General features: G+C 35.7%; 1 protein-coding gene across 4 annotated transcripts in view; it reads right to left on the bottom strand.

The window, feature by feature from the left end:
• LOC149073494 (homeobox protein Hox-B4-like) overlaps positions 1-21,044 on the bottom strand; it is a 164,872-nt gene that overhangs the window by 67,926 nt on the left and 75,902 nt on the right. For 3 of the 4 annotated variants that reach the window (XR_016194534.1, XR_016194533.1, XR_016194532.1), the window contains one exon: positions 14,552-14,641. The exons of the other annotated variant lie outside the window; for it this stretch is intronic. The gene's annotated coding sequence lies outside the window, so the exon portion shown is untranslated. The remainder of the gene's footprint in view (positions 1-14,551; positions 14,642-21,044) is intronic. 4 annotated transcript variants of the gene reach the window in all.

The raw sequence follows: 21,044 nt of genomic DNA on the forward strand, positions 1-21,044 counted from the left end.
ACTGTTCCTCGTACGATTTGTCAAAAGAAAACAGTACGGTGTAGATATGTGACAAAGTTTTTAAAATAGTTTTATACATACATATTCTTAAATGTTCTCAGCGTTTTTTGCCTCGTGATTTCGAATACACATGGTCATTTACAGTACGAAAAAAAAACCACCAAAATGATCGATTGCTTTTTGATGTCTGATTGTATATTAGGAATGGACAGACGTTCACTTTCATTGATATAGTCCAGTGTTTCTCAACCGCCGGGCCGCGAGAGTGATTTGCAGTTTAATTTTCCCCATTAATTTCTCGTTAGTTGTGTGTATGGCCGGGCCTTTCACTTACACAAAAGAGATTTACCGGGCCGCGGGCTTCCAAAGGTTGAGAACCACTGATATAGTCGATGCCGATTGATTCGAAGGGGTCATTCGACTGAAAAATACAAAAATTGTTTTTACTGACACACATTTCTGCTGGCCATAGCCCTCATATGGGTGGGGTCGACAGAGCTCAAGCCTGAGTGCCCATGATGATTCTTAGCTTTGTTCTTCACACTATGTTCTTTTCACTACGGAAGGGCCTGTGAAAAATCTTGCGTGGAGGACCCGCCGAAGATTCCAGCCTACGGGCCCTGCTGGGAGATGTGGGTACTTCTGCTGGCACTAGATGCCTATTTTCAAAGGAAGAGTTGATACTTGATGAGTAATCAACTGAACCTGTGAGGATGAAGAGTTACTGTTCCTCTAAAGATTTTTTGTCTCATTATACTTTCTTGATGTGAGCAGAGATAAAGAACGCTTTCGTGAAATTTGGTTCAAAAACGAGAATTTTCACATAGAAAACTTATTAACTGATGAAGTTAGCCCCACTGTTTCTGAAACTTTTGCTACCCCCCAGCGGCTCTTTTGTCCCCTTGTTCATCTGCGGCTTTCTAGTATAGTTTAGAAGAAATATTTTCACTTACAAAAAGAACCACTTCAAAGCATAATTAGACACACAAATCAATTCCTTCAGCTCGCCGCGACGCCTCTGACAAAATTTGGTAACACCCCCTAGGAATCGCGACGCATACTTTAAGAAACATCAAGTTAGCCTATGAAGATGATTTTATAAGCTTTCTCGCCCGTGACCCTTTTGAACCATATATTTTTTTCGTGGCCCCCTTGTCTTATCCAGCCCCCCAAGGAGCAAACTCTTCCTACTTTTTTTTAATTTGATTTTTTTTTTCAGTAAATTGATAGTGAACGAAAATTTGATAAGCACGATCAACTCTGATTCAGTGAAGGTTCTTATGCCAGCGAGCGCTATGCATTGCTATCCTAACACCATTGACACCCGCATTCGGCTGGAAGTAAGAGCTTACACGCTATATCAGCTTGAACAGTTAATCTGTAAGGCATACATATACATTGCAGTAGAAACATGGCAGGAAAGTGGCTTTAAACTGTACTCTTCACTTTTGTCATGTCCTAACTAGGTAAGGCAAAAATTTCAAATCCATTTGATGACTTGATCCCCGTTTTAGAGCAGGAAAATATCACCAACTTTTAAAGCATATTGCACCGACGCTGTGGCACCATCTGTTAGCCAAAGTTGTGACTAATCTCCCAAACTGGTGTATCTTAAATTCCAGGCCTTCCCATGAAATAAAATGGTAGTTTTATCTTCCTCAACAGGGCCGTCTTAAGAGCATCGTGGGCCACCGGGGCCAAGTGATTTTTCTGAGGCCCTACTTAGCAAATTCTCGAAAATTCTACCGGTGCTTATTCTAGTGAGGCCCCCGGGCCGTGCCCGGGTAGGCCCATATGTTAAGACGACAATGTTCCCCAACTGTCATTGTTTCCAAGTTATGTCATTTCAAAGTTAGGGAGTCCTTTCTGAAACACTCTGTATTATAAAACGTATTTATAAGGATCAGTCTGACAATTAATTCTCCACTGCGTCCGGTAAATTTATTGACAACAGCTAACCTCAATGCAAATCATCGATAACCTCGTTCGTCATTACATTTTCTAATGTTATGTGAACTTGAATGAGAATAAATGCAAATAAAAGTTCTATAATTTCTGATGGCATTCTTATATGTGTTATCTGAAACCACCCATCTGATGCCACAGTGGTGAATCGATTTTTAAATACAGGTTGCTCAGGTGATAAAATGATAGCTCATCTGATCACACACTACATAAGTCTGTCGTTATTATTTGACAATTTAGTCTGATATAATTTACAAGAATACATCTCATTTCGATTTAACCACTTGTGTCCCGTATTACCGGACATTCTTGTAGTTTTCGTTGTTCCGATATTTTCTTAATTTGTCCCGTTTTTTCAACGATACTTATTTGAATTTGTAATTATTACTGAAGTCGTGAATAAACACACAGAGTTTTCATAATATAAATTATATTATGATAATTAAGGCAAAAATTATACATATTCATCTCACATATTTGTCAGGTTTAACGTTTTCCGCAATTTTCCAGCAATTTTAATTGCGATCGGTAATTGTGCCTACTTTTGGCAATGTTTTTTTGATGACAATTGACGATGTTCCACAATTTAGAGATTATCATCTCAGTTTACCGTATTTTTCTCAATGAAATATGGTCATCAGATCATTTGAATATTTTGCTTGTGAGGTACTGTACAGTGAACTGCGATTTGTAGCAGCCCATTATTTACAAATTCTAACAATTTTAGCAGTAATAAGCAAGTTGCATTTTAATGCAATAAATTGCAATTTTTGGCAAAATTTAGTGATATCCCGTATTTACTATCGCAATTTCATGAATTCTTCTTCATGATGTATGGTGAACTTGAGTATGAAGGTATAATTTTATTTGAACCGATATGGATATTACTAATATGGTATTAGTAATATCCATTACAACGGGGGTGAATAATTTTATCAAGTCTGCTTGTGGACCCCACCTATGTCATCGTCGTGGACCAGGTCTGGTCAGCGGACCATAGGTTGAGAAACGCTGCTTCAGACCAAACCGGGTAATAAATCAAATCTTTGACAAATTTTGACTTATTGACAAATCAAAAATTATGATTCTCAACAGTCGCATTAATTTGAAAAATAAATTCCGACACCAATATTACAGAAATGATTTGCAATGACTATTCAGATTTTACATACTTTAATGCAGAGGGCTTCAACCTTTTCCTAGTCGCGAGCACTGCCTGTACCCTATCGTGAGGATTGCCGTAAGGGTGTTATCATCAAAAGAACGCCCTTACGGCAAGTTCGACATACGAGAGTGCGCGCGCGCGCGCGCGATTTGTACAAGGTGTTTAATTGGAACGTTGAACAAATGCTCGCGAGCCCGAAATCGGACACGCGCATTGAGCACTCTGGGTGCTCGCGAGCAACGGATTGAAGATGCCTGCTTTAATGGAAAGAAATTGGAATTAATAAGGTGCATATATAGACCTATAATAGCCTACAACTTAGAGGGGAAACCTGCCCATTTTATGTAGAGGTCTCCTTGAGACCGGTTATGCGATTATAATTGTACATCCCTTAGGCGTGCTAATGCTAAGAAGGTGATGCTGTGATATTTCTAATGTGGTTTAAAGAATCAATAAGTACGCAATGCGATATCATGAAAATAATAATGTAATGATTCAAATTTTTTCTCCAATAATCAGTTTAATTGACATGTATGATCCAGAGAGAGTTATTATTTTTCTAGCAATAATTTCTTGAATATTTAAAAATATTTTGGAAGTTTGAACTCGTAACACAGGCTGTCCTAAATTGTTCGCACAGTGGATATCTCTGCAACCACTGACTTTGGAAAAACCAATTATGTTACAAAAAGTTTTCAAATGACGTTACGGATACTCAAAATGTCTCCAATTTCTTAAGGGATCGTATACATAGAAAAATTAAAATTTTATGTAGACCCTGTGTGTGCTAAAATTCCCAATTAGTAAAATGTAGATGCGGCTCTGTGATGTCATTCACAAAAAATTGTATATTTTTCAATTAAATGTTTTAATTGGTATATTTGGCTTTTGAGGAAAATTTAGAGACCTTCATTCAGCAGTGGATTGAAAATGGCTGATGATTATGATGATTTGACTTTGAAATTTTCAGCATTTATCGCCAATGATTGAGGGTGTGGTTCACATATTGCGAAACGTAAATGAAACTCAAAGTTGTTAAAAATTATATAATTGTCAAAACACGTAATTGTTATTTATTGTGAATAAAACAACTAAAATGGTTGAGTTGATTGTATTTGTATACAGTTCCAAAAAATGAGAACTTTTGAGCTAATTAAAATTTACCAACACAATAAGTTGCCAAAACATAGTGATTTTATATATTCAATAGCTCGATAAATATATTTCACTTGAAAATATGTAATTTTTTGCAAATGACTTTTTAGAGCGGAATCTATATTTCAATAATTGGAAGTTTCAACACACGGGGACTGTATAAAAAGTTAATTTCTTTATTTTTTTTATGTATACGACTCCTCAAATAAATTTTGAAAGAACTGCGTATCATTTGAAAACTTTTTGCAATTAAAAGTATATTTTTAAAGTCACCAGTTGCAGAGATATCAGCTGTAAAAACAATTTGGATAGCTTGTATTTTAAAATAACAATACAATAATTCAAAAATATCCCCCCCCCATAATTACTTTTATTCACTGGTATGATTCCGAGAGAGTGATTATTTTTCGTAATAATTATTTCTTGAATATTTAAAAATACAGGGTGATTATACTTTAAGTTCCCGTACTGTGAGTAGTATACCAGCTCTACTCCGAATACAGCCAAATTTTCAGGATATTCTAATGAAACCATGGGAGAGAAATTTACGCAATAAAAAAAATAGTTTAATTTTCGACCACCACATGAAAAAGTGGCGTTTTTTATTAAATTTTACATTTTCCCATAGGCACTGACACTGCTCAGACGGGCTTCAAGAACGGTAGCGCCCGTTCTGGAAGACGTATTCCATTGAAACTTGGTATATACGCGATATGGTCCATGGGAAAATGTAAAATGCAATAAAAAAAGTGCCACTTTTTACCGAAAATTCAACTATTTTTCTCTTTCATTTCATAAATCTCTCTCCCATGGGCCTCATTAAGATATCCAAACAATTCGGATAAGCAGTTTTTGAGAAAAACTACTCACAGAGTACGGGAACTTCAATTATGACCGCCCTGTATTTTGGAAGTTGGAAATTGTAACACAAAGCATATATTTTAAGTTAAATATTGATAATTGTATTTATATGTACGCGTACGAAAAGAGAGATTGAAGAGAGCGTTTTCGTTATCTTCCGCTGGACCGTCGTGTGTGAAATGCATTATTTCTGATGCGATGCTCCGGTGCTTTATTCTATTGGCAAGTAGAGACAGAGAGAGACCAGCGACATTTTACATGAACGACAAGGCGCTGACATTAGAAATATTCTTGAATGGGCGAAGGAATGAATTGGCGGCACACAAGGCGGGGAGAAAGGCAATGACGGCGGCGACGACGACGCCAGGACCTTCCAGTTCAGGGTATAAAAGCTTATCGCTAATAATAGCAGGGGCCGCGAAACAGAGATAAATGGTCAGAGCGTCGCGTAATTGGGTTACCCTTCCGGAAGGCTTAGATAAAAGGACCCTGTAAAGCCCCGAGATCTCAAACGACTTGTAGGGGTGCGATGAATCATTCCTTGATGCCCCTCAAACCAACCGACCATCTCTCTGATTCTCCCTCCACTTACAAATATACATAACATGTATGTACCCCGTCTTGTTCTTTAACCCTTTCGGCGGAGCTCGATCCTTCATAAACATTGCCTATGAATTTTGGGTCTTTTTCCCTCTTTTAAGTCTTGGAATGTTTCAGTGTTTTCGCCGGAATAAAACGCCATTAGTGGCCGAATAGATAGGGTAGATTCTTTTACGCAGAGGCGCATTTATGGTTTTGCCGCCTGTAGGCAGCATGGATTTTGCAGAACTTCTCCGATTCTAGTCGAATTTTCTACGAATTCGCCACGCTGTGCGTAACTCGCTTGGTCGCTCCACCCGTGCAGGTACCTCTCGATCACTCTTTTAGTCACTCACATGGTTGCAGAAAAAAAAAAAGCATTGACCGATCACAAAACGGTGGTTTTGGTCAGTCACATGCTTGAACACTGTTTTGTTCACTCACATGCTTGAACACTGTTTCGGTCACTCATATGCTTGAACTCCGTTTCGGTCACTCACATGCTTGAACACTGTTTCGGCCACTCACATGCTTGAACTCCGTTTTGGTCACTCACATGCTTGAACACGGTTTCGGTCACTCACATGCTTGAACACTGTTATGGTTACTCACATGCTTGAACACTGTTTTGGTCATTCACATGCTTGAACATTGTTTTGTCACTCACATGCTTGAACACTGTTTTGGTCAGTCACATGCTAGAATATTGTTTTGGTAACTCACATGCTGGCACACTGACATGGTTCCTTACTTAATTGTATGTTACTCACGTACAGTGGATCCCTCTTATAACGTTTTTCAAAAAAATCGTCATGAAAAAACGTAAGCGAGAAAACGCTTTAAACGGGAAATCTTAATGAGAATTTATTAGAGTTGGGACCACAAAACTAAGTCATACGAAGCGAGAAAACGTTGCAAGTGGGAACATTATAAGCGGATGGACTGTATATATAGTTTTTACAATTGAATTTTTTTTAGTTAGGTTGCTATATTTTAGAAATATATGATATCCATATTTATTATGGGCATTTTTTACTCAGCAACGTCGTTGGACATTTTTTCTGTTATGACCTTGTATTTGTATTTATAGGTCACACTCTTTTGATCATTCACACTCCTACACATGCCTAGGTCATCACCAGTTTACACATTCTCTAGGTTATTCACATGCTTGCACGTGCTTTATGTCACTCTTTTGGACATTCACATGCTTGCGCAAGCTCTTGATCACTCACTGACCTGGTCCCTCACTCTGTAGATCATTCGCATGATTGCTTCCGCTTTAAGTCACTCTTTTGTAACACTCACGTGCTTGCAAACACGCTAGGTGAATCTTTTGGTTACTCACTGACCTAGTTCCTGGCTGTCTGGGCAGAGGCAGATTTATTGAGGTTTTTAAATTTTGCCGCCCTTTTTCCATATTAATTTTCTTGGCCTCCCTCAATCCTCAAATTTGCTGCCACTTTGAACTTGCTGCTCTGGACTATAGCCCGCTAATCCCCCTTTTAAATACGCTACTGTTCTCACGTGCTATCCACTTTGTGGTTGTGCATCATATATCAGTCAAAAAATATTTTCAAAACCATCTACCTATGTGTCCATCAGTGACGTAATTATGAGTACGCCACCAAGAAATTGCACCGGCTGGAAACCAATAACTAGAGAAATCGAAATGCGCAGGGTGTCCCATAAATTCGTAGATAATCTAAAAATTCATAAAATTAAAGGAAGTGGTATGTTTCAGCGTTTCTCAGCCCATGGTCCGCGATGATAGGTTCTCATAGGGAAATAAATCAATAGCGCTGCCATCTATTTTTCATACTATGAGTGAAGTGTCCCTATTATGTTGAGTGTTGAGACGCATTTAATACAACCAGAACAAGAGGAAAGCTCACTGAACTCTTGCCCAGTGTCTGGAAATCGATCTTACTTATAAAAACTTTTGTTCCCTATAAATTTACTGAAAAAAATAAATTCAACAAGTAGAAAGGGTCTCGCTCCAGGAATAGAGATAGTGGAGCTCTGTATAAGATAGGAGGTGGAGGGGCCTCTATATCCAAATAGGGCCGTTTCAAGTTGATTTTTTGGAGCAACTTACTTAGCTTAAAAAAGCTTATAGGTATATACTGTATTTATATAGGCCTACTCAAGAAAATCATAGTACCAGAACTTTCACAATGTTGCCCCCCCCCCTTCCCGGTGAAGTGAGGTCCTCCCGGATCATGCCTAGATGAATCCATGTGTTAAAATGACTCTAGTTTTATATGCAATTTTAAAATGGATCCTGAAATTACTCGAATTTTTTAGAAATATTTTTCTCAATAGCTTTATTTGCTTTCCTCCTATGTAAGTTTTTCTTCACAGCTATCTGTGGACCCGTTAACGCCCTGCTGTGGCTCCTATTATACTTGAATTCAGTCCGTTTCCTCTTAGGATATCCCAAGACCTCATGGGGGTCACAGGGCCCCAAGTTGAGAACCACTTCTCTAGAACGTCCGATGAACTTTATGAATGCTCTGAACTATATGTATAAACAGAGAAGGATTTCATGTCAAATCCAATCAGAGAACTTTACTTGGAGATGGTATATTTTATATATATTTCTCCTACAAGCAACGGTTTGGCACAAACGTGTGTTTATACAAATACAAATAGAACCCCTTCATTAACCAAGAGAACCCTGTACCATGCCGACCCCCCCCCCCCGGGTATTGTATGCAGCAGGGCTGTAGGCAAGGATATTTGACACCCTCCCCCACTATAGTGAATTTATAGCGTGTAAAAAAATTATTATAAAACCGTCCCGGTTCTCTAGGGTGGTGTTCTATTAGCCGCACCTTTGTGGAGGCCACACCAAGTATTCCGTCCCCCAGAACTACGGCTATAGCTACTCACTCTATTTTTTTCACTCTACTTTGTACTGAAAAACACAGACACATTCCATGAATTCATTAGCACCTAGCGTGGACCCCCGGACTACTAGTGTCGACAAATGACGACCGAAGTTCCAGTTGTATTCGCACAACCATTGTATTGCCTATTACAGCTAGAATTGAACTATTGTACTACCTGTATGTTTTCTGAATTTACCCGTGTCCATAGAAACAACATTAAAATTAAAAGGGGGAAAAATATATATTCTTCCTTAAAAATAGATGATTTCAAAAAAAAAATAAAATAAATTATAGCATCCTATTAAAATGAATGAAATTTTTGTTTTGCAGATTAATTTTGGAGTCTCACATGTTCAGGAAAAAAAATCATGTGCTTTTTCATGTGAGAAAAGTATTTTTCCTAATACAGTCGATCCTGCTTATAACGTTCCCTTTTAGAATGTTTCTCCGCTTAGTATGACTCATTTTCATGGTCTTCCTAACTAATTCTCATCAAGATTTCTTGTTTGAAGCGTTTTCCTGCTTACAACGTTTTTTCATGACTGTTTTTCGAAAACGTTATAAGCGGGATCGGCTGCAAACAAAACCGATGTTCCCAATTGGGTACATTGATCGTTAAGGGGAGTAATACCTTTAACATGTTGAAAACTATGCTCTAATAAAAATATCATTAAAAATACTATTTAACCATTGATTGATTTTAAATTTGTTACACATATTTTTGATTGCATGTGCAATCTTATGCTAGTATGAAACGTCTTACATATCCTAGATACTTGATTTTTTGTAAATTTTCAAAAAAATGCATTAAAAACAGCTTGAGCGCAGGATAAAAATACCATGGCATCAATGTAATTGAATAAAAGTTTATTCTCAAAACAAAGGATGAAGTTCAGTTCATGAAATAAAGCAAACTTTTGAAATTTCATTGGCTCAAGCTCATTTAAAGTTAAATTATAAAATTTAAATTTGAAATTTCAAAAAATTTTTCGAGTTTTTAAATGTTCATTCACATTTGAACTTTCTCTTTTATAATAATATTATTATTTTTAGAAAGATTTTCCAAAATCACATGCACCAAAAAAAAAGAAGACCAAAGTAAAATAATAACACTAAAAAATACAGCTAGAATTACTCAACCAAGTGCGGACCCCCGGGTATCCACGGACCACTAGTGTCGACAGACAACGATTGAAATTATAGCTGCCATTTGACTACCTATCACAGCTAGAATCGCACAACCATTATACTGCCTATTACAACTAGAATTGTACAACTATTGTACTCGGGGCCTGTTTCTTGAACAGCTTTCTTTTTACTTCTTCAAACAAGGCACGCGCCCAGGACTCACAAATTTTCGGCACCTCAAAATTAACATTTAATTTCGATTTTTTGGGGGTTTTTTTGTTATAAAAGTATTAACAAATAATTATAATTTTTGATCATATTGGGGAGGGGCACGGGTCCGTCATGCCCCTCTTCCCTTGCGTACCTCTCAGACTCAAAGAAAGCTACATATAAGGACCCCCAAAAATTAGTGTCTGCCCCTAAATTATGTAGAACAGGCACTGATTGTACTACCTATTACAGCTGGAATTGCGCGACTATTTTACTGTCTACTGCAGCTAAAATCGCACAACCATTGTACCACCTATAATAGCTAGAATCGCACAACTATATTATACCCAGGGCTTGTTTTTTGAACAGGTTTCTTGTTATCTCTTCAAACGGGGAGCGTGAACAAGACCCACAAATTTTGGGGCCTCAAAATTGCCATTTCTATAAAACTATTAACAAAAATATTTCTAATTTTTGATCACATTGGGGAGGGACACTCTTCATGCCCCCTCTTCTCTTACGTAAGCCTCTGCCTCAAAAAAAGCTGTATCTATAGGCCTACAGCGAAACCCCTCTTAACGGACAGTCCTCAGATGCGGTCACCCCTCTTTTACGGTCAAATAATAATTTCCCCGTGTATATAATAGAGGTACGCTTTTCAAACCCTTGATTAACGGTCACCTCTCTTTTACGGAAATTTTTCTCTGTCCCACCGGTGTCCGCAAAAGAGAGGTTTTACTGTATAGGGCCTCCCCAAAAAGTCTTGTCTGCCCAGGGCCCAAAACTATGTGGAACAGGCCCTGATTTTACTACCTATTACAGCTGGAATTGCATAACTATTGTACTACCTACCACAGCTGGAACTCCGCAAGTATTGTACTACCTAGAACAGCTAGAACTGCACAACCACCGGACACCTTGGACCACTGGTGTTGGCAGATAACGATTGATGTTCCCAGCTGTCAGAAGACTATCTATCACGGCTAGAATTTTTACTACTCTAGAAACTGTACTTTTATACTTATAACATTTTTTCGAGTTTTTAAATGTTCATTCACATTTGAACTTTCGGTTAATATTATCATTATTTTTAGAAGGATTCTCCCAAAACACAGGCACCGAAAAATAATAAGGACCAAAGTAAAATAATAACACCAAAAAAAAAAATGTGCAATGGCACCAACCAGAGAAAGACAGGCTAGAAAGAGAGAGAGAGAAAAAACTAAACTAAAATAAAAGAAATAGAAATAACAGGATAGGGCTATTCTAGCGCAACGCATTAGGAATGTTTGGGGCCTTCCCCCTGAATACGCGGGGAAGGATGGTGGGCGCTTTAATGACAGGGGGGCGAAACTCGGCTCACATTGGTAACGAACAGAGGGGTGAGAGAGAGAGAATGGAGGGGTGGGTTCGTGGAGGTAGATGGGAGGTACAGGAGGGCGTCGGCTCCAGGGGCGCACGACTCTGGCCCTACGCTTGATTGCCAGTTGTCCGCTCTCTCTTTGCCGAACCAAGGCCTGACTGACTATGCACACACACACACACTCTCACTGGAAATAATATCCGGAATCCACGATTGGCGAAATTATCTCCCTCTTGGCCTTTTTTTTTTTAGAATTATTGTTTCGAAAATTAATTAATTATCCGTATAATTTTTGTTGTTTTTCAAAAATTATTCAGATTTTTTTAAGAAGTTGTTGATGTGGGGATGTGATTTTTTTTTTTTTTTTTTTAGAAATTGGTGAGAGTGATTTGGGGGTTTTATCCATGATTGGCAATGATTGGTAATCTTAAATTATGATGATTTTTATTTCATAATGATCAGGGTTGGTTTTATAGTCGTTTTGCGGGCTAGTGCGAGACCACTTTTGTGGCCCTATAGTATGCATGTCTTCTTCTAGGGAGAGGTTGAAAGGGCCATCTAACTTAAAGACCAAAGAACAATTTATTTTTTTTAATTTTTAAAAAACTTTTACAGATTATTAATTTTTACAAATTTACGGTTAATTATCAAAATACAGTAAAACCTGTGAGTTTGGACATCTCTATATCCTGGACACTTCACTACATTGACAAGTTTTGAATGGGACCAACTATAATCCTATAACACAGAATGTCTACAATACTCTACCTCTATATCTTTGACATCTCTCTAACTTGGATAGATTTAACAGAACCTAGGTGTTCAACTTACATAGGTGTTACTGTAGACCTATTATTAAAATTTAAGTTAAAATTTACAAGAAAAGCAATATAGAGGGCTCGTTAAAATTTCTTAACTTAGAGCAAGTGTTCTTAAACTTTTTCAGCCGCGACCCGAAATCAGCATGATCAAATTCACGACCCCATAGGTCTACAGTAGAGCCCGCTTATAACGTTCCTTCTTAGAATGTTTCTCCGCTTAGTGCAACATATATTTGTAGTCCCAACTCGTACTGATACTCGTGGAGATTTCCTGTTTAAAGCGTTTTATATACCGCTTGCAACGTTTTTCCATTTTGGAAAATGTTAAAAGCGAGATCCACTGTATTTGGTTTTTGAAAATAATGAGAAACCAATGGTTCAATAATTTCATTCACGACAAGACTGTAAGTTGTTGCCTTTCTAGGAAGACCCCCGTGATCCAAGTTTGGGTCGTTACTCATAGGTAAAAGACCCTTAAGTCTTAGAGGATTGTTTATGAATATTTTTGTTGAAAAAATTCAAGGTCAAAAACTCTGTCCTAGGAGAGTTCCTGCACCTTTTATTATAAGCGAAAGGCCTACATTGATTTTGGAAGCTGGGTCTGATTTCTGTAAATATGACATTTTTGTGCAGGTCTCCGTAATTTAAGGGGTTCAAATTTGAAGGAGATCTTCTCGCTGACTGACCAAACGTCTTTGACACTTATCGTGGAGGAGCCGTAACTGTGGGGAAGGGAAGCAAGGGGGTCTGGTGGGCTCTGGACTGGGACATGCACCACATTTACATCTTGTCTCTTCCAAATTACGAGAAGGGGGTGCCAAAATGCATTCTGGCTTCGGGCGACTAAGAAAATTTTTTTTCCTAGTTGTGGCCCTGCGTGCTTTTTCGAAGGGGCGTCTATAAGTCATGTAGTCGGGCTCTTCAGAACTTACATATTTTCTTGACTCTTTAATATCTCGAGAGCACACACACACACACTTTATATAATAAATATCTCTGAAGTACATATACGCGTACACATACAACATAAATTATATTTTTATCATGTCAGTTTTATCTTTAGAAATTAATTAAATTAATAATTATCACCACTAGAAGCAACTTGAATTATTCACACTTTTCCCATCGACGCGCTAACTTTGATTCAATTTTAAGGCAACCATCAAGACGTTTCTTGAAGATTGAAAAAGACTTGATTTTTTTCGGAAAAAAAAGACTTTTTAATTGTTGAATTAATTACTTGAAATTTTGTTGAATTTTTTTTTTCTTGAATGGTTATCCAAAAATTTTTTTAATGCCAAAGTTTCGAGGATATCTGTCATTTTTTTATTGGTTTATCTTCTGTCACGTCAACTGATGTTCTGCAGGGAATGGCAATACAATTGCCATTTTTTTCCTGCATCACAAAATAAGGCACATCCTAGTGTAATAAAATTTAAATTTTTTATTGTATCGTAGAAATGAATGATAATCTAAAATTTTATATACTAAGTTTTTATTCGGAAAATTCATAATATTTTGTTTATGATTTTAGATAATTGTAATTTATTAGTATTTTACAATTTATCTATTATATAACTATGTCATATTTCATTCATACCATATTATGTATTTGTATTAAGTCATAAAATAAATTATCTGAGTATATTGCACGTTTACTTTTAAAAAATAACAAATAAACTAAATACTAGCTATATAAGTATAATATTTTTTTCTTTGGGATTTCCTACAATTCCGATTATACGAAAATTTATGAATAAAATTAAAAAATTATAAATGTTTAAAATAAGCAATTACTACTGCGGGTAGGTGTTAATAGCAATTGTAACGAAATCAGTTGGTGAGTAATGGTATTAATCGTCATAAAAAGTCCTTCATCTGATGGCAGAAATTCCAACCCCGAGCAGCAAGCATCCTCTGTAGCTAAAAGAAATGCTTACGTTACATACTTACCAATCTATGGCAAATTGTTCTATATCCAGCATGAGAGAAAAAAAAGAAAAATATCAAGCATACTTTGGTACACCGTGCAACAGATTAATCAAATACTTACGCACATGTATGTCCACCACACGTAATTTGAAAAAAACCAAATGGCCATTTATTTCATCTTTCTTGCTTCATCTTGACCTTGATCTACTGTCCACTGTGTTTTAAGCCCCGATTCAAAGTCTAACTTACGTGGACACAGTATGAAACTCCAACGCACATCGATTCCTGTTTTTATTACAACTTACCTGACAATAAAGATGCTGAGTTGAAATGTAGAGAACCTTCAATCGAACGGTACCTAAGACTCTATCTTTGTTAGTGTAAAATATTTTTTCCCAAGTGCTATCTTACCAGCAAATTAATTAAGGTCATTTCTCAAATAGTATGTTGCATGGAATGTTTTATTTATAATGCTTACACTCATTTCCCACGAGAGTAGCCAATTTCCCGGAAAGCCCTCAAAAAATGGAATCCTTGCCTCGCAGACTGCATGTGTCTTCGCACGTTTCTGTGAAATTTACAAGGAGAAAAAAAAAAAAAAAGAGACTTGCCTATAGATGTTAGAATGCTTCTTAGAATATAATTTGCGTACTCTTAATATAAAATTATCATTTTTGAGTAAATGAAGACATCTTATACAATTATATATTTATTGTTGTTACCATCATTGCTTGCTCTCCTCTCATAGACATATATTGATGATATGCATAAAAATCGGTACGCATCACATATATGCCATATTATTTATTACGTGGAAATTTTCTTGTAAAAAAATTTCAACTAAATGCTATGCCATATCTTACCGATCTTCTCTCAACATGCATCATCATCAATTTGTTCAAATAACAGAAATGACATATATTTGTTGAATAAAAATGAAACCAGTGACAGAAAGATGATCCTTTCTAACATAATAGTTCCATACCAATTAAAAATATAAAAAAATCAAATAATTTATATCCAAACATAAAAAAAACATTCATTTCAGAATATTAAATTGCTCATATTTTAGTTTTATAATCAGATCAATAGATGATATTGAAATTATCAACTCGTACTCTTCAAAAACGATTTTTTCGACATCACTGATGGCTCAAAGAGTTCTTTTAAGCCTAACTTGTAACATACAATTTCAATACACAGAATACGGCTAAATAAGTACAATACTTTTTATCTAGAAAGAGTTGATTCCTTGTTAGTGTCATTTCTTGAGAGGTGCTGAAATTTTACGAGTTCAGATTATTTCTTCGGGAATTTATAAAATCAAACCAAATCGAAGGAATTGGAAATTAAACTCAAGGTAACAACGACTTTTCTTCTTTGCCAAGAGAGATTTTATCTGTTTATAGGTAACGTTAAAATCGAGGCAAACTGTATATTTAACCCTAAATTAAGTATTTTAGCTGATAAAAATCCACTCTAATTAAGTAAATTTCTGTTTTGATGCATTGCTTCAATTAAAAACATGCTAACAACACCACTTTTAAATTCGTGTTTTGTTAAAAAAAAATTTCAATACATTTTTATGGGGTTGAACTATAGAGGGTCAATTGCGATCACTAAATAATTTTATACAAGAAAATTGACTCGTCTGTAGCCAATAAAGTGAATGAATTGCCGTAATCCAGATCGAAAATGCACAGAGCCCACACATACACACGAAACACGTGGTTCTCCCACCCAGCAACTAAAATCCATCAATAAACACGCAAAACACACGAAACACAACACGCGCTCGTTCGCGCGCGCCCTCCAGTTATTCACTACTCCCGTATTGCCACAACTCTCAGTAATAGTAATTGATGATAATTTCCTGCATACAACAAGGAATTGTAGATAGTGTAAGAGATAAGAGAGTAATAATAAAAATAAATAAAATATAAAAGATAACAATCCATATTTCCAAAAAAAAAAAAATAAATAAATAAAAATTCTTTCGAACAATCTTTTTATTTATTTTTTATTTATTTTTTTTTGTTTTGGCGTAAGTTTTTGGCTTGTATTTTAACCCTGGAGCTAGAAAAAAACAGTGAGAAAGAAGAGGAGAGAAATTATATGCTACAACAACCCTTATTGCAACGCAAGCGAAACAACACTAGAGAAGACTGGTGTGAAAAGCGGATTTAGAAAATAACATAGGTATAGGGGAAAAAAAAAAAATTGTGGAAGGACACACAAGATAGCAAAAAAAATAGAATAAAAATAAAATTCTCTTTTCTGTGTTATTCTAGACTTATTTTTTTTTTTTTTTCTAGACGAAAGCTGGATTACGATTCGATAGTACCTGAACGAACACGCCCAGCACAACCACTACCCTGTGTGTGTAAGATCTAGTCTATGCTCTGTGTTTTACTCTTGGTTCTCTTTTTTTGAGGATTCGTACATACAAACATACCAACCACCGTCATCATCGCCAACCTCATACCTCTCTTTCTTTCTCATACCATTGCCATTTTCACTCTTTATTATATATATATATATATAATTTTTTTTTTTTTCTTTTCCGCATTACGTTATCTAGAGTTTTCTGAGTCTGGGTTTGTTGTAGGTTGGTTCTCTCTCTCTCACACACACAATCTCTACCTACCTCCTACCTCTTTTCTGCTATGTTTTGCATTGTGAATGTTACATGCACCGACTGAAAAAAAAAAGAAAGAGAGGTTTTTCTTTCTTCTTTCTAAGAGAATGATGCTCTTTACCCTACACACCCAAATAATTGTAAGTTATGTATACCAAAGAAAAAACGAACCACATCTACTGATATCAATGTAGCTCTAAATACAGTAGAAAATATATCCGCGCTAGGATTGGAAGACATTTTTTTTTTTGTGCGTGCTCAGATTATGGGTTTGAAGTATAAAAAAAAGTTATCTATTATTATTTGTTACGATTATTATATTTTGGGTTTTGAATCCGGATGAAAGTTTCTTAGAAAATAAAAGATTGTGTAGGAAAAAAATAATTCGGAATCCGAAATCGAATCCGAATCACAATCTTTGATGTGTTGGAGGTGAATATTTTAATATTTAATGCTAAAATTCGCGACAATTATTGATTATTACTGGTTTTATGATATTATGAGTCATGTGTCTAAACATGGATGTGATATGATATGTGTGATGTGATGGACATACATGAAAAAATATTTGGGCTTGGAAAGAAATTATTATTATTTTTTTTAGATTAATACAAATACAAATACAACGCCACAACAGGCAAAATGCCCAAGATGTGTTTGTAGAACAAAAAATATATATTTATTTATTATTATTTATTATGATTATTATATTTTACGTTTTGAATACAAAAATTATCTATTATTATTTATTTTCACTCTTTATTATATACCTATATGTAATTTTTTTTCTTTCCCGCATTACGTTATCTAGAGTTTTCTGACTCTGGGTTTGTTGTAGGTTGGTTCCTCTCTCACACACACACAATCTTTACCTACCTCTAATATGTTTTGCATTCTGAATGTTACATACACAGATTGAAAAAAAGCGAGATTTTTCTTTCTTCTTTCTAAGAGAGTGATGCTTCTACCCTACACACACCCAAATAATTGCAAGTTATATGTATACCAAAAATGAACCACATCTATTGATATCAATGTAGCTATAAATACAGTAGAAAATATATCTGTGGTTGGATAGGAAGAAAATTTTTTTTTGCTCAGATTATGGATTCGAAGTATAAAAAAATGTCTATTATTATTTATTATGATTATTATATTTTGAGTTTTCAAGCCGGATGAGTTTCTCTTAGAAAATAAGAAAATATAGTGTAAGAAATATGCAGGGTGTCTCAGCACCAGGTTTACAAACGTCTAGGAGGGCTAGAGTAGGCCTATGCCTAGAGGACTCGGAATCACATAGCAATGCACGGTTGGAAATGCTTCCCTGATGCGGTGGGGTGCGCAAGAAACACCAGAAGTGAAAGGACACCACGTAAGTAAACATGCGTTTTAATTTTAAATGTTACTTTTTCGTTAACTCTGTCACTTTTTACATCAAAAAGTAACAGAGGTAAAAATTGTTCAAAGTGTCATCCACGAGCTGTAATGCAGGTCTCACATCTCAGGCACATTGAATTTCGAGCATTCTGGAAGATTCCGGGCATGTCTAGGACTTCCCTGCAATTCAGGAAACAAGTTCCTCAGTGCAGTCAACAGGGGTGCCATACACCAATGTTTTGATATGCCTACAGTCCGGAGACTCCGGAAGAAGTAATCAAGGAATGATAGATCCGCCGATCGAGCAGGCCAAACGCCTTGTGCCAGTGCAAAACCAGTACCCAACCCACACGGGTGAAAGGCTTACATCCCGGAAGACAGAGTCTGGGTCGTGTCTGGTCTGACAGTGCAAAACCAGTGCACCAAACGCCTGGAACCACCGCTCCCGTACAAAGCCATCTAACGCGCCAGGAAAGCATTTCTGACCCTGCAGTGCATGTGATTCCGAGTCGTCTGGGTGCGCCCTACCCCTAGTGCCGTCTTAACGCATGGCCCGGGGCCTCAAAGGAAGAGGGGGCCTCACAGAAATTAGAACTGGTTGAAATTTTCAAAAATTTATCAGGTAGGGCCTGAGAAAAATCATTTGGCCCGGGGGCCCATGATGTTCTTAAGACGGCCCTGCCTACCCCTCCTAGAAGTTTGTAAACCTGGTTCTGAAACACATTCTATAGCGTTTCTTGTTTTTTTACATAAATATCAATTGAGAAATTTGAAGTATTGGAGGTGAATTTGAATCTGAATTTTTGTCAAAATTCACGGTAACTTAATTATTTTTAGTTTTTATGAAATTATCAGTTAGGCCGGGATTATATATAACCACTATGAAAGTTTTGCAAAAATTACTTTATAAAACTTGAAAAATGCAACCAATAACTGTATCGGTTACATTCGAGCGAATGTATTCAATAGGGTTATTGTGGTTGGTTTTTTTTTTTCAAGTTTATAGCAAAATATCTTTGATCAAACTTTTATAGTGTAATCCCGGCCTTATTGATCTAAATATGAATGTGGATATATATGAGAGACACGATGACAAAATATACTTGTGCTGGTGAAAAAAAGTGATTTTTTTAGATCATGGGTTTCATGTACAAAAAAAAATTAATCTATTATTTATTTTTTCACTCTTTATTATATATACGATTTTTTTTTTCATTTTTGGCTGAATTTGAGAAAAATTGTATAGGTACAGGCGACATTCATATTTTTGTTATGGAAGTATTTTTTATGTATTCATTTTTTTTTATTTTGGGCAAATTGTTGGGAAATATTTTCTGTCTTTTCTTTTGTAATTGGAATTTCAGAAGCTTGCTAATGATTTCGAGTTTTGTCTCACCTGGTCAGTGATCAAAATTAATATTTCCACATTTATTTAGATTTCTTTAGAAATTTATTCAACATAAGACCCATTAATGTATTGTCGAACAGTACGTGAAGCATGCACGTCTCGGATAAGCATTCAAATTGCTGTTACATTAATTTTATTTTACAATAATTGAAAGAAAAACTAATGACACATATAATTCCGCATACCAAAAAAGTTCCTCATTATACAAATACAAATATAACGTTCCAATAAGCTTTTGTGAGTTATTTCACTATAACAAAAAAAAAAATCCGACGAAAAATATTCAGAAGAATTAAAGATTTCCACTAAAAAAAAAAATATATATTAATTTTTTAATCTCCTACTACAACATATGGTGCATTTTCTTAAGGCCATGGAAAATATCTAACCAGCTATTCTTAAAAACTATCGAACTTTAGCTGAAGAAGAATCAAAGCATGATTCTTAAAAAAAAGAAAATAAAAAATAAATAAAACAATCTTATATATAGCATCGAAGTTAGAAAGAATAAAAAAAAAAAAAAAGATGATGGAAAAGAATAAGAAAAAATAAAGCAAAAGAAGTAATATTGAAGAAAAGCACGTTCTCCTAACCGCAGATAATAATCAGATGATAAATGATTACGCCAACTACAAACGACATGGCGAGATATAAAGCAAAACTAAGCTAAAAAAAAATCGAGGGACGGAAGGGGAAATTCGAAATTAATGGCATGTAAAAGAAAATGATTAAAAAAAAAATGAATGAAAAATTTTTTTTTTTTTTCTATATACCCCTTTTCTTACTTTTTATTTTTATTTTCTCCCAGCCAGTATGTATTTCCTATAAAAAGCGTATATTTAGGGGAAATATGCTTCATCTAATCCAGTTAATTACAGAACTTCGTAATATTTCCCCCCCCCCCTCAATTTTTTCCCTTTTTTTTTTTTTTTAACGAAGCCAAGATGCATTTTATTTCGATCGTCATGGTAATTACGGTAAACGATCGACAATTAAGGGATCTTCATTGGTTATTTGCTAAAGTAGTCAAATGATCGATATCTTCCCTATATACAGTACTTATTATTATAGACTAGCAGTACTCTGCGGTCCGATCCGAGAGCAAAACAAACGTGGTGGTGGCATAGCTTGGTTTTGGCAGTCATTACAATGGAATCACAGAAAAAAAATGTGTATATTTTCTTGAATAAAATATTCGTTCTTAAGGGAGATGAATTCAATGTTTCTTATATTGAAATTATGGAGTTATTTCAAATACAGATGCATATCGTTGAAGACATTTTTTAGCGAAAGTGACTCTGACAGCTCAATGACAATTTTTGGCTGTCAAATCATGTTCTAAAATTGAGAACAGAACAGCAGCGGTAGACATCTTCGATGTGTAAAGATGGCCACAAATCTTATTTAATAGTTTGATTAATCTCTGATTTCTGGATGCTTCTCCACAACGAAGATGTTTGCTAAAGTCTGATACTATTTTGAACTTCAGAATACAGCAGTATTTTTTCAAAGGGTGAGCCACAGCTTTTCGGGGGGGGGGGGGGAAGT

This window comes from Pholcus phalangioides, unplaced genomic scaffold (assembly GCF_987345545.1).
Source record: "Pholcus phalangioides strain wild (caught in Gottingen) unplaced genomic scaffold, Ppha-v1.0 ptg000017l_1, whole genome shotgun sequence".
Taxonomy (NCBI): domain Eukaryota; kingdom Metazoa; phylum Arthropoda; class Arachnida; order Araneae; family Pholcidae; genus Pholcus; species Pholcus phalangioides.